This window comes from Chelonia mydas, chromosome 3 (assembly GCF_015237465.2).
Source record: "Chelonia mydas isolate rCheMyd1 chromosome 3, rCheMyd1.pri.v2, whole genome shotgun sequence".
NCBI lineage: Eukaryota > Metazoa > Chordata > Testudines > Cheloniidae > Chelonia > Chelonia mydas.
The window spans coordinates 144,889,858-144,904,859 of record NC_057851.1 but is presented as its reverse complement, the minus strand read 5'-3'; the positions used below and the strand labels follow the sequence as shown (position 1 = coordinate 144,904,859).

General features: G+C 46.3%; 1 long non-coding RNA gene across 1 annotated transcript; it reads left to right on the top strand.

Annotated features, from left to right (window-relative positions):
- Positions 1-12,891: 12,891 nt before the first annotated feature.
- Positions 12,892-14,607, top strand: LOC122464837. The gene is made up of 3 exons (XR_006289232.1): positions 12,892-13,289; positions 13,432-13,576; positions 13,849-14,607. It is a non-coding gene; the product is annotated as an uncharacterized LOC122464837 (long non-coding RNA).
- The last annotated feature ends 395 nt before the right edge of the window (positions 14,608-15,002 follow it).

Below are 15,002 nucleotides of genomic sequence, written 5' to 3'. Positions count from 1 at the left end.
ATGTGTAAGATTTTCCCAGGTCACTGGGTGGGGGCTCGAGCCAGTTTTGTATTTACTTTGATGAGAGGGAACCCCTGTGTACTGAACCCGGCCCTTGCTGCTATCAACTTGGCCTGGCAGAAGGGTTACATAAAGAGCAATAAGTGTGTGGTACTAATCTTTACCTGAACTCTTAGGAGAGCAGCTGTTACAGGTTCTGGCTTAACATACCAGAGGAAAATATAGCTAGGATTGTGTTGCATCCTGAAATCTAGAGGACTGTCCCACATCCCGCAGTACTGTGACTGCTAAAGTCCAGAAAGAGACCAGGACTGAAACCTGCCCTCTCAAAATTGCCTCTGGCTTAATGGAATGCACACTGAGCTAGGACGCCATGAGTTGAAATCTCAGCTCTTCCTATTACTACTGTTAATATTTCTGGGCATTTCACGAGGTCTCATATTGATCAAGGCCTCCTGCCTCTACCCTAGTAGGCAAGAAAGTATCCTCCATGTTACAGGTGAGGTAATGGTGAAGCTGCATGCACAAGGCATGTTGCAGACCTAGGAATACGACCCAGGTATCATCCACTTAGCCACCATGTCTTTGAGAAAGTATCTAACAACTCTGTGTATTTGAGTATCATAAGCCAAATCCTCAGCTGGAGTAAAACGGTGTCTAATGATTAACTTCAGTGGAGTTATACTGATTTACACCAGCTACGGATCTGGTCCCCTGACTGTAATTGCACTAACCAGTGCAGCACATTCCCTTCCCAGAGCCAGGAATCCTGATTCCCAACATTCTGCTGGTCTTGAGCAAATACCTGTGTAACCCATTGGCAAAGTGTGTGTCATGTACCTCTTCAGTGGCTGCTCCACAGAGAATCAAAACTTGTCACTGCTACCAGTTACTCCTTGAGCACAAGCGGTAGAGTTCTCTACTGGGTGCTTGAAGGGCCTAGAATCAAAACGTGCTGATGGCCCCTGTGGTGGGGAGAAACAAAATACATGCCTTCCTCATCAGTAGTGCTAATTGGGAGAGTGGAGACCTCCGAGCATTGCTCATAGGTATTAGAGCCATACACCTGTAAGTCACCAGTTTGAATCCAGCCCACTACAGTAGGACCTCAAAGTTGTTCCTATTAAATGGATTTTTAGTGGCCCATATAGGAGATGAATTTGGTGGGCCTCAGTTCTGGCTTCCACATCACAAAGTCACCATCATGCTTTGCACTAGCTGGCAGATGCAGTGGAGGCCAAAGACTGCTCTCCTCACATCTGTCCATGGATACCCTGCCAGCATGCCTCCGTGGTGTGGGAAGCTGGTCCTGCTGCTGGCCTTCATTCACCACGGCTGTCAATCTGACATATTTCACTAGCATTAACTCTACAAGAAAAAAATTAAAATGAAAGTGTATCGTCATCTGCTCTTTATTCACTAATATGCAAATTATGCTAATCAAGTAATTTGCATACAATATTTGCATGCCAGCAATTAAGCATCCCTATTTTTTCCCCTGAAGGTAATAACCATAGGTGCTGTCAGAAATTAGGGCTTGCAAATGAGCCTGGGACCAGCTAGCTTCGCCTCCCAACTAAGCAACAGAGGACTTGCAGCTGAATCACAACTGGCTTGTAGCAGAATCACCTGATTGACCAGACCACTTGACTGGCTGTAGGAACCAACAGATATGCTCTTAAGCCCACCAGAAGCATTAGGCTCAGTTTACACCCACAGCTGTGATCGCTCCTGCCTTTTTCCCAGGCTTGGACCAGTCCAAATCCTGGCTCCTGTCCTGCTCCAGCCTTACTTCCCTGCTCAGTTCCTGACTCCTGGTTCCTGACTCTAGCTTTGACCACGAGGCTTGACCACTACTGCTCAACCACTAGGCCTGGCTGCCCAGGCCTTGGTCCGTGACAATTTGAGCAGCCCAAATAAAAGGGGGTAGCTTCCAGGATGGATCCTATGCAGCCTAACATCCCCTTGTTGGGGTTGGGAGACCCCTGCAGAATTTACAAACCCAGATTAGTGCCCTGCAGGTGCAGAACTCTGCTTTCCAGACCTAAGCTGTGCCCCAGGTCTATGGAGAACCGAAGCTCCCTTTACTGGGCAAGTTTGACAGGGATCACAGAAAGATCCATGGCTTCCTGAACTAGTGTCTGCGCCTGTTCCTATTATACCTATAAACCAGGGTGGTCCAGGGTGGGGCTCATCATCAGCTTGCTGACCATCAAGCTGCTGGCCTGGGTCTTTCCAATACTGGAGAAATCTAGCTCCTTCCTGGGCCAGTTCAAGAATTTTGTCTGTGCCGTGGAGGTAATTTTCAACCACCCAAATCAAGCGCACGTGGTGGAAGCTGCGCTCCAGGCCCTGAGACAGGGATGCCGACTGGTTACCAACTACACCACAGACTTTTGGTGCCTGATAACTGATACTGAGTGGAACAAAGCTGTGCAGTGGTACCATTTTTGGCTCCGTCTGAACAATGAGATCAAAGATGAGCTGTTACAGGTGGAAGCTCTGACTGATTGGGATGCCCTTATCGACCTATGCCTAAGACAGACAATTGCCTGTGGGAATGCCAACAGAAAAAGAGGGCAGTTCCCCAGCTTCTACCTGGCTTCTCAGCAGTAGTCAGAAAACCTGCCATATCCAGCCAGAGCCCATGAGCTGGATATGACATAACCCCATCTCTCTCTGATGCAGAGAAACATCAGTTATGGGCATTGGGTCTAGACCTTTACTGTGGAGATGCAGAATATTTTGCTTTGACTTGTCTGGCAAAGGGCTGATCTGTTTCTTGGGTGAGAGAATGCCAGGTTCCAGCCCCAATATATGGGTCTAGGCAGGGCTGGCATTACCCCCTGCCTCCATTCCTCGTCACTCCTGTCCATCACCCCTGTACTTGTCCTCAGGTACCTTGACAACATCTAATGAGCACCCAGCACACCTTTGGCTCCTACTCTGTCCATGACACCCCCAATGGCAGAGTCAGCCTGGGAGCACTGATGGAGTCTGGTGCGTCCAGTAACTTTCTGGACGTAGAAGTTGCCTTAAAACATAAGATCCTGACACAGCATAAGTCTATTCTTGATCTAATAGAAGCTGTTGGCAGTGCTCTCCTATCTTCAGGCCTGGTCACACAAGAAACTGCACCCTTGGAGGTCACCACCTTTGGGGTCATCATGAGTCCCGACAGTTTGGTTGGTACATTCCCTGCACTTTCTGGTCATTCTTGGCATCACGTGGGCTGTCATGCCTGACCCCCACATCCTTTCGGATTCAAGCACAGTGCATTTTAATTCCCTGTACTGCCAGCAGTCCTGTTTTTTCTGAGCCCAGTTGCAGTTTAGTGCTTCTCCCTAGTGTGACTCCAAGTGAGCCTAGCCCAGCCCCCCTGAGGACAAGAACAAAGAACAAAATTGTCAGACACATAGATGAACATAATTTGTTGGGGAAGAGTCAGCACGGTTTTTGTAAAGGGAAATCATGCATCACCAATCTACTAGAATTCTTTGAAGGGGCCAACAAGCATGTGGACCAGGGGGATTCAGTGGATATAGTGTATTTAGATTTTCAGAAAACCTTTGACAAGGTCCCTCACCAAAGGCTCTTAAGCAGAGTAAGCTGTTCTGGGATAAGAGGGAAGGTCCTCTCATGGATTGGTAACCGGTTAAAAGACAGGAAACAAAGGGTAGGAATAAAGGGTCAGTTTTCAGAATGGAGAGAGGTAAATAGTGGTGCCCCCAGGAGTCTGTACTGGGCCCAGTCCTACTCAACATATTTCTAACTGATCTGGAAAAAGGGGTAAACAGTGAGGTGGCAAAATTTGAAGATGATACAAAACTACTCAAGATACTTAAGTCCCAGGCAGACTGTGAAGAGCAACAAAAGGATCTCTCAGAGGTGAGTAATGAAATCGCAGATGAAATTCAATGCTGATAAATGCAAAGTAAAGCACATTGGAAAACATAATCCCAACCATACATATGAAATGATGGGGTCTAAATTAGCTGTTAACACTCAAGAAAGAGATCTTGGAGTCATTGTGGATAGTTCTCTGAAAACATCCACTCAATGTGCAGCAGTCAAAAAAGCGAACAGAATGTTGGGAATCATTAAGAAAGGGATCGATAATAAGGCAGAAAATATCATATTACCTCTATTTAAGTCCATGGTATGCCCACATCTTGAATACTGCTTGCAGATGTGGTCATCCCATCTCAAAAAAGATATATTGGAATTGGAAAAGGTTCAGAAAAGGGCAACAAAAATGATTAGGGGTATGGAATGGCTGCCATATGAGAAGAGATTAATAAGACTGGGACTTTTGAGCTTAGAAAAAAGACGACTAAGGGGGGATATGATAGAGGTCTATAAAATCATGACCGGTGTGGAAAAAGTAAATAAGGAAGTGTTATTTTCTCCTTCTTATAACACAAGAACTAGGGGTCACCCAGTGAAATTAATAGGCAGCAGGTATAAAACAAACAGAAGGAAGTATTTTTTCACAATGCACAATCAACTTGTGGAACAATTTGCCAGAGGATGTTGTGAAGGCCAAGACTATAACACGGTTCGAAAAAGAACTAGCTAACTTCATGGAGGATAGGTCCATCAATGGCTATTAGCCAGGGTAGGCAGGAATGGTGTCCCTAGCCTCTGTTTACCAGAAGCTGGGAATGAGTGACAGGGGATGGATCAGTTGATGATTACCTGTTCTGTTTATTCCCTCTGGGGCACCTGGCGTTGGCCACTGCCGGAAGACAGGATACTGGGCTCGATGGACCTTTGGTCTGACCCAGTATGGCCATTCTTATGTTCTTATGACTTCAGAACATGGGGACCCAGTTTGAAGGGATCCCTACTGGCCCCAACAACCACCGTAGCAGCCTTTTTGGGTACCAGCCAAATACCAGGACTTTGACAGGAAGAAGGCTTAACTTCTTGCCCCCTCACCATGCTATGATTGCCCTATAGACCTCCAACATGAAGCCCAGGTTTCCTTTGGGTGTATCTACTCTCTCACTGAACTGTAATGGCAGGCACTCAGACTATTTCCCAGAGAACTTGGTAAAGGGTTTCATCCACCCTTCCATGTCCCCAGCTGGGCTAAGAAAGATGGCTCTCTGCACCCCTGCCTAGATTAGCGGGTGCTGAATAAAATAACCATCCAGAACCAGTACCCGCTGTTGCTTATGAATGAACTCTTTGTGAGGCTTCGCTCTCCCAGGGTCTTTATCAAACTAGGCCTATAAGTTGGTTAGGATTCAGAAAGGGGTCATGGGAAAGGCTGCTTTCTGCACCCGGTATGGCTATTTTGAATATCTGGTGATGCCCTTCGGGCTGTGCAATGCCCCAGTGACCTTACAACGTTTTATAACCAATATCTCTAGAGCAGTTTGTGGTGATATACTTTAACAATATCCTCATCTTTTCTGAAGTCCAGACTCTTTGTGATCAGTGTTTGCACAGAATCCTGGAAAGGCTTTGCCTGAATTGACTCTGCGTGGAATTAGAAAAGTGTGAATTTGATCAGAATATGATTGAGTTCCTAGGTTATATTTCTCCCTGGGGAATAACTGTGGATTCCCAGAAGGTTGCCACCATTTCGAACTGGACACTTCTCCCACACTGTCTCCCCATCTCCAATGTGCATGTTAACCTGTGGTCTTCTGTGTAGTCAGGCATAGCATTTGCACTCGGCCACCATGCCTTCCTTCTTTGCCAGTCCTTCTTCCTCACCCCTTTGCGTGCTGCCCACAATGGAGAATCTCAGATCTTAGATGGGCTTGACAGCAGAGGAAATGTCTGTGATTTCACTTCTGAGAACTTTCTTCTCCATATGCCTTTATGTAAAGAGACTGGGGGAAAGGGGTGATTGGATTGTCGGTTGCTCTTTGGTATCTACAGAACCTGTTTACCCATCTTCATCTGGAACTTTAAAACAGCTCTTTCAGGAATAAGAAACTGCTCACCAGCTGCAGGTCAGCAGCAAGTCCTTCTCCACAAAGCCAAATTCCTGATCGCGGCTGCCATCACAACAATTTTAAGGCAGACTTTTCCTTTTGTGACCATATTTAACAGTTGACCCTGGTCTGTTTTTTACAGACTCTCAGTGGCTTCCCTTGTAAGAGGGGTAGGCAACCTGCCACCCCATTGCAAATCCCAGTTTAAAATTACCAGTTGGTTCCAGCTAGCAACTAGTGTTTGGAACATGAGCAACTAGTGTATTGGTCTTCCAGTTCCTGAGACTCCAATAAAAACCAATAGAGACCAGCTGAAGGATCCTTGTTAAGTCTCCTGGAGTTTCCAGTAGGTCTGCTAGCTAAAGGTAGCTCATGGAGTTTTACAATATGGCTGGTTGCCTCCCTAATATTTAATATGGAGGTGTGGCCCACAGAGTGTCTCTGTGAAATGTAGGCCTCTCTTGGCTCAAGATAGAGCATGGTGTGCATTGCCTGCTGGGACCTGTTGTCCCTACAAGCCACCCTTCGCCTGGTTCTAGTTTATTCATGTTTGATGCAGCCCTCAGACCTCTGGCAGGTGGCTAGTGCAACCCTCAGCTGGACAGTTGGGCACCCCCTTCCTTACAGTAAAGAGTTTGAAGTTGCACTGACTTCTTCTGGCTTCCATCTGCAACTCAGCTGCTGTGGAAGATGTGGGGAGAGTGGGAGGAGTGCTTGTGAGCTGCAGCTGGAACTAGTGGTCTACGGAGTTGTGCTGCTTGCCTCAAACCCACAGGCAGCATGACAGACACACAAAGGGAGCAACTGGGGTTCTCCAGAGACTCCCAGGCAATGCACATGAAACTGACTCATCTCCAGCTGCCAAGAGGCTCTTCTGTCAGATGGAAAGAGCTGAGCTGTGACAGTTACAGCAGAGGATACAGTAGCAGCTGCAGCACCTTGTCCTCTTCATGAGCTTTCATCTACTCCTCTCTGCCACAATTCACAGCTATTTTGCCTCCTAGCCAATTAAAACCATGCCCTGGGTTGTATTATTTGTGTATTGTTTTATTTCTGGCAGTTCTGGTCCAATCTCAACTGCAGTTTACAAAGAGAATCAAAAACTACCCCCTCCCTGCCAATTCCCAGGCTTAATCTCCACATCAGCTATTTTCCACAAATAGCCATCCATATGTATGGATGTGGGCTGCGTGTCAGAGAGTGAGTTGGGGGCAGGGGACGAAATGCAGAGTCTCGGAAGAGATTAGTGTGCAAACACAGCCGTCGGGTTTTCCTGGAGAAGGCAAGATGCTGGAAGTTCAGTATTTCCCCTTCACTGGTGATTGATGGTCTCTGAGTCTTGTGGGGGGATTAGAATTCTGCATTTTGATTCACTCTTGGCAAGTCTAAAGCTAACGAACAGTGTCCCAGAGATGTGAAATTGGGCCTCAGCGTACTCTCAGAAGACACATCTATCTCTTGACTTTGCAAATATGCTTTTTTAACATACATTATTATCTATAATGTTTAATAATCTCTTATACACGTATGGGCTGTAGCACTTCTCATCCCCAAGCGCTTGATAAATGACCATAAAATGAGTAAATGCCGCACATAGTGTTTCCTCAGGCTTCAGCAGATTAGTGCAGATTAAATTCTGCCCTAATATGCCTGAGGCCATGAATGTTCCATTAAATTTTACTGACTTCCAACAACTCTGCTGACAATATTTTTGTGCTCCTTGTGCAATACAAAATATTTTTAAATCAACACTAACTTGTGTGTGTGAACACTCAACATAATAATACAAGGTGCTTGGTGCTGTATAAGGAGTGGACAAGGTCCCTGCCCTGAGGAATTTACAATCTTACATATATTTTTTTTTAATTTATGAGGAAGCTCAATTTATGGGACACCTTTGAACTTTTGTCTTGGGAAATTTTGGCTTGAAAATGACCAGATTGACTCTGAAACCAAGGGAGAGTGTGTGTGTCTATATATATATATATATATAAATATATATATAAATATATATATATAGTGTGTGTGTGTGTGTGTGTGTGTGCACTATTTGAAGAAAAGTTTCCAAAGATTTGTGAGTTACAGTTAATTAAAAGTGTAACCTCTGACATTTCCCCTTTTGCATAGACCCTTCAAGCTCACAAATATCTTGTTTATTAGTCTTCAAATTTTCCATACAGTTAAATCTTGTTGGAAGCTCATGAACTAGCTATAAATGAAGAAAATAGATTGTAAATAAGCAACGTTATTAATGATTTTGTTGGTGCCCTATATTGCTCCCATTGATTTCAGTGGAAATCGCCTGATCCTATTCCCACTGTTGTCAATAGAAGTTTGCCATTGATTTCAGAGGTAGCATGAGTGGGCATTATGTTTGTGTGAACATATTGCCCTCTATTCAGCTGGTTAACTATAGGATTTAAACTAAAAGCAAAGGGAGTGCTACCCCTCCTCTCTGTGGCTTGGGTAAGCAACGTTCCTCCACGGCACCCTTCCCTCTTGACAGGTGCAGTGAGCACTCACCTTTTGTTCCAAACCACTGTTGGCTGGTGGGTTGTTGGTGAGAAAGGACATAAAGGTCTGTTCTGTATGAGATAGTGAAATTACACACCTCCTTTAGCTTTGAGACAGGGGTGGGCAAACTTTTTGGCCCAAGGGCCACATCTGGGTATGGAAATTGTATGGCGGGCCATGAATGCTCACAAAATTGGGGGTTGGGGAGCGGGCTCTGGCTGGGGATGTGGGCTCTGGGGTGTGGCCAGAAATGAAGAGTTCAGGGTGCAGGAGGGGGCTCCGGGCTGGGGCAGTGGATTGGGATGCAGAGGAAGGGGATGAGGGCTCTGGCTGGAGGTGTGGGCTCTGGGGTGGGGCTGGGGATGAGGGGTTGGGGGTGCAGGAGGGTGCTCCAGGCTGGGACCGAGGGGTTTGGAGGGTGGGAGGGGGGATCAGGGCTGGGGTAGGGGGTTGGGGCATGGACGGGGCCAGAGGTGCAGGCTCTGGGCAGTGCATACCTCAAGCAGCTCCCAGAAGCAGTGGCATGTCCCCTCTCCGGCTCCTATGCAGAGGCATGGCCAGGCGTCTCTGCACACTGCCCTGTCCGCAGGCAGCACCCCTGCAGCTCCCATTGGCTGTGGTTCCCCGCTCCCTGACAGAAGTTCGAGGGCCAGATTAAAACATCTGGAGGGCTGGATGCGGCCCCTGGGCCGTAGTCTGCCCACCCCTGCTTTGAGAGATATATTCTGTCTACTTGCCGCTGTAGGATAAGAATTGTAGATCCAGTTTCTCAAGTGTATATGTGGCTTGTCATAGCAAGGTAGCAACCTCCTCAGAGTTAAGATTACAGCTAGGGGGTCATTATGAGGTTGCTTTTGATCCTCTTTGTAAGAAAAAGAAGAAAGAAAATAAAATTCCTCACACTTGCACATTTCTACAATTAAGTTACATTGGCAAAAGAATATTTTTTGAAAATTTTAAATGAATTGAATAGATACATTTTGAAATTAAAATACTTTAAATGGTCTCCTTTTAAAAATGTGTGCAAAGTGCATACTATTTCTCCCTGCCCAGTTAAACCGCATTATATCGCACAACGTACAAATAGGTAGATTTTTACAATGGCTTCTGCAAGAGGCAATTTACAAGGTCAGGAATAGTAAATGTTTAATAAATTTCAGTTATTTGAAAATTAGACACTATTCTTCATCAATAAAGCCAAAGGAGAGTCAAGTATTAATGGCAAATATTTTTGTTGTTGGTATCCGAACTCGCCCAAACTCCTTTTCAAAAGAGAGAGGAAACTCTAGGCTCTCATAAAATGATTCTTTCTCTCGTGTTTCCCACTAATATGCCCTCTTGATCTAGGACAAAGTTCAGAGTTCCATTTTTCAAGAGATGGCAAATGAGGGACAGAAAGCTTAACTTGAGAAAGGTTAATAAGACATTTTAGGGCAGAGGTGGAAACAGAACCTGCTCTCTGAGTTGGGAGAGCTATATTTTATCCACTAAACCTCATAGCCTCTTATGCCAATTGCTCCAACTCCATGCAGCCAAGTGCCATGCATTTGATATAACACTTGAACATCTGGCAACCCTGTCCCACTTTGCCCTGTCCCATCTGCTATAGCCTAACATTCGGCTGGGTTTTGGGAGTACAGCTGCAGTTGCTTCTCCTGGCTGCTGGGGGCCCCTGTAGCACTGGGTTCAGGCAGCCAGCTGGCCTTTCTGCATCTCTTCTCTGTGCTCCCCCTGCTGGCATCAGGTGTGTGGTGCCTCTAGGGAGGAGGTGGTGCCTGGGGCAGCTGGTAGGCAGGTGAAGGGAGCAATGGGGGGAGGGGAAGAGGGGAGGGAGGAGGAGAAGTGGGGGAAGACTGGGGAGGCTAGCGAGGAGAGGGGCAGGAGGAGGCCCAGGGTTACCCACATCCCCAACGTCTTCCCCGGCCTCATGCTCCTACTGACCTCCTAGCTGCCCTGCCCCACCCCAGTCACCCTTCAGCCTCTTCCCCCTGCCCCTGACATCTTTATTCCAGACCTTTCCCCCCACCAACCTCCCCTTGCCCCCATGTGATCTCTGACTCCTTCCCATCCCCTTGTCCCCATCGCTCCTGGTTGCCCTTGGTTCCCTCCAAACCTGCCTTGCTTCTGGGATGTGGGGGAATAGGTTTCCTCCCCTCCCCCAACACACACCTACTGCCCCTGATTGAGGGGACTCAGAGGGAGAAATCAGAGACTTTTTCTCACCATTGAGAAATGTCACTCACGGAGCTGCACAAACTTGGCAGCAATGCACATTTCTGTGCTTATCTGTACAGTTCATCGCAACACAACAGCCTTAACTCTGATCCCAGCTGAATACCCTTCTCTTAGCGATCAGGTTATTGTGTTGTGGAGCAATATGCATTACTTTATGGTTGATAAGAATAATTGGTTTATTATGTGGGTGGTGTAAAATTTACAGTATCTTTTAACTATTCATTTCCTTGCCTTTAAGTGCTTGAGATTGGTAAATGATACACTAGGGAAGTCACTGTTGTCACTCAGCAACCATAATTGGATTTCGAAGTGAAGATTTGTCTGGTTTTGCAGTAGGAATCACTTCATCCACCACTGAAACGCAGCCACCTTTGGGGTAGGATGGAGCCACTGTTTAAAAACACATTGCCACAATATGCAAGAGTTTAGGACAGGATGGGAAGTGAATGAAAAATACTTCAGCTGCTGGAAACTACCAGAGGAATTTTGCTCAGCACAGTGGGCACCAGGGATAATGTTGTTGTTCCCTGGGGAAACCTGAGAGTGTTTGGGGGAAATGCATGCTCCTGTTATGAAGATATTATGATTATTGTGAAATAGCTTATTTCAGTGTCTCACAGGATTGCCATCCAGGAAGACAGCTACACTGTGTACAGAAGGCAATTACCAGCTAGAAAAACAAATCTGTAGTATGTGAACAACAGACCTTCCAGAGAGACTAGAGCAGATCACATGACATGTTCAAGCTAGAAAAAGCCTCACATACAACAAGTAAACTGAGGCCCATCTTGGAAGCCAGATGACAGAGATGCATGGTGGAGCCACTATCCTCTCAAGCGGTCTATATTCTTCCCACCATCCCCTTTGCCTTGTGCAATGCTGAGAAAGTGTGCGTCATAAAGTAGGTTTGTTTCGTTGTCTCCAGGGGACTTATTGTAGGGACGCTAATGCAGAAACACAAGTCTTACACTTCGTTCTGAAGATGATAACCTCCATGATCACTGTAGTACACAGTGACATGATTCAAGTGGTGTGCTCTAGTATCAGCTAGCGTGATCATGCTATTTTTGTTTGCAACTGAAAGATCAAACTTCAACCCTTTGGAGGCTGTGAGAAGTGGAGAAGGTTGAAGCTTCCATTGGGGAGGGTTGGTATGTTTATTCCAGGGAATAGGAGGAAGTGCAGGGAAAGAAGAGGTGCGTCTCCTTTGCATTTTCACTAACTTCACTAGGGAGCATGGATCAACGTTCACGGGGCACTCCCCATCAGTACCCGGCCCAAGCTGGGGAAGCTAATGATCCAACCGGCAGACCAAACTGGGTGATGAATCCTGGTCACGTGCCATCTAAGGCATGTTGCATGTATGCTAAGAAGATTGGTATGATGTACAGTTAATACAGCAAGTAACTATACAGTGGTAAAGTAACTGGCCAGTGATAAAGGGGTTTGGCTGCACTTGCAGTCGGGAATGTGGGAGAGCTGCCTAATTATTAGGGCAGGGGACTAGGCCTCTGGAGTCCTGGATTGTAGCTCTGACTTTGACTCTGATTTGCTTTCTGAACACGTCTCTCATTTTTCCCTATCTCACAAGAGGGGCTAAAGAATTTATGTGTGTAAAGTGCTTAGAGACCCTCAGAGGAATGAAAAAAGCACAAATGTGATTGTTATTTCTGTAATCTCCTCACACTCGGATTTCTCACTTTGGTTTGTTTTAGGCACAATCTAACATTACTTGGATTTACAATAATGCCTTACTCTTTTTAAACTGAATCTGTATAGAAATGTACTATGTAAATCGGGATAGCTTGTTTTCTAAAGTTTTACACTCTAACAGTTTTGGGGTGAAAAACTGCATAGTCTGCTTCCACTAGGCTTCAAGGATGTAGGGCTTTTCTATTGTATTATGTGACGGAGTGGCCTGTCCCTGTAAGGGCAGTGCTGCCTAGGGATTGGCCCACCCTGTAATGTGGCATGGCCCTTTAAGATTTTGGAAGGTCTGATGTATACAAGGACCTAGGATATATTGGGAGAAAGTAAGCAGTGCTGGGAGGAAATCCTGCTGCTGTTTCTTTAAGGTCCTGGGACCAGGAGCCTTGCAGAGTGGGAGGGACAAGGCTCCCCTCTGCACCAGCCAACTGGGATGAGCTTTAGGAAGGGGACCAGCATATATGCTGCTTCCTCCCTTGTAGTAGGATAGACATAAGCAGGAAAAGGCTGGTTTGCTGAGGCAATACTTGGGGAAGAGGGGTAGTTGAAGGAGAAGCTGGTTAAGGCACTACAGCTGGCCTAAACTGCAACATCAGCTCCGAGGAGGAGAACTGGGCGGGAGGGCCTTCCTGTCTTAAAGCGGAAAACCAGAGAGACTGTTCAAAATAGAGCTCAGCTGCCAGAGAGCTTTGTGGAAGCTTCTCAGTAGACAGCAGGGAAGAGGCTGTGAGAAGCCACAAATCCAGTGTGGGAATAGCAGTCTGCAGACCTGGTGAAGACCCTGGCAAACTGGGCAAAGTAGAATAAGCCCAGGGAAGAGATTGAAGGAAGAGTCCTTAGCTACCTAAAGCAGGGTTCCTGGGCTGGAACCCAGGTGAGAGGGTGGGTCTGGGTTCCCCATCTCTTCCCCCAGACCAAGAAAGGAAATACAAGTTTCAAGAATGAGAGGCTGAGAATGGGAATTCCCAGGTAGGGTTGAGGGCCTGGCATAGAGGGCACTAGGCTTTGGTCTCTTCTGTTTTAGATGTTAACCCCAGAAGGGAACTGGACTGACAGGTGACCTAGCTGAAGGGCTAGACGATGGAAGTAGCAGATCACTCGGAACAAGGGGTGCTGGAGTGGAGGAACCCCTGCAATGCTGTGTCCTGAACCAACCGGGTGCTCTGGTGGTGAGTGTGCACCATAAGGGACAACAATACACTTAAAGCATGTAAGGGACAAGCTTGTGGAATTCAGTTGACAGCTCTCCCAAAAGATGGGGAAGGTGCTGTAATCCTTCTGGGGATCTGTAGTTTAAATGGAAGTAGTTCCAAATATTTTATTCACTTCTGTATTTCTTTGCATTCGTCGCTTTGTGTACATCTATAAAATACATTAAAATATTCACTGGCTTGGCCAATGTGATTAATTTTAAGTGTACTTTTAACTTTTTTCTGGACAGGAGGGGAAGGTGTGAGTGCATACCTCTGTGTAAAGGCATAGGTCATTAGGCCCTTGAGCCTTGAGACCTCCCATGAAGGCCAATGGAATCTGAAAGTAAATAGCCTAAACTCACTTCAAAGGTAGGTGCAGCCTATTTACAGCATCTGACAAAGGTCATTCTGTGTGTGACCCTTCCAAGGCTCTACGGTTGACCTGAGTCTTTGCCCTGCCTGAAGAATCTAAATCATCTGGGCTGAACACGTTGTGAGCTGGTTGCATGCAGTGCCTGGATTTGGGAAACAGCTGGACAATGGCATCTACATATAGTATAGGTAAGAGGTCTCAAGAACCCTTAGTGGTGTCTTCCATGCTTCTCTTGGACATTTTGACTCTTAATGTCCAGTATATGCCAAGCTATAAGCAATCAGATTAGCTGAAAGAAGCAGTAAGTACACACATGTGGCACTTGTTTGAGGAAACTGCTGGGAAATGGAAATATGGACTTTGAGACACAAAAAGCAGCTCTGGTACATGAGCTCAAGGAGAATATCCCTTAACTGGTAGCAGTTGTAGCACCTTACATTATCCCTTCAGGCCTGTGACCACTAGCAGGCGAGACGATTGCAAACCAAAAGCAAGAAAAGCCCAGTAACATGGAAATTTGTCGTGTCCAATAAAGCAGCAACCTATCTCCCTCTCTGGCTCTGAAAACCCTCTACATCTCAGGGGCGCTCGACTCCCATTTAGGCACCTGAATAAAAGCAGACATTCAAAATTGCTCAGCACGCTGGGTGTTGCTGTCTTTTGAAAACCTGGGCAAAAGTAGCATTTTAAAATTATATAGGTGAACAACCACGTCCTACCACAAATGCCTGACTCTGCTGGCAATGTGAGAAATGGTGAACAGCCTGTGAGAGAGCAGAGGTGAAGGTCTGTCATGCTCCTGAGGAATTGTGCTGGCACTGAATTAAAGCAGCAGGTAGTCGAGGTGGGTGGATGGATGGATGATTGACCTAGGTGTGAGTGCATAGGCCTATGGTCAACCCCTCACCGTGGGGTGGAGCTCCTACTGTGTGTGTTGTGATTATTGTTATCTATGGGGCAGTGCACATAGGCCCTATTCATTCTTCTGTTTAAAACTCCTCGGGGGTCTCTTCACTCTTGATGTTATAG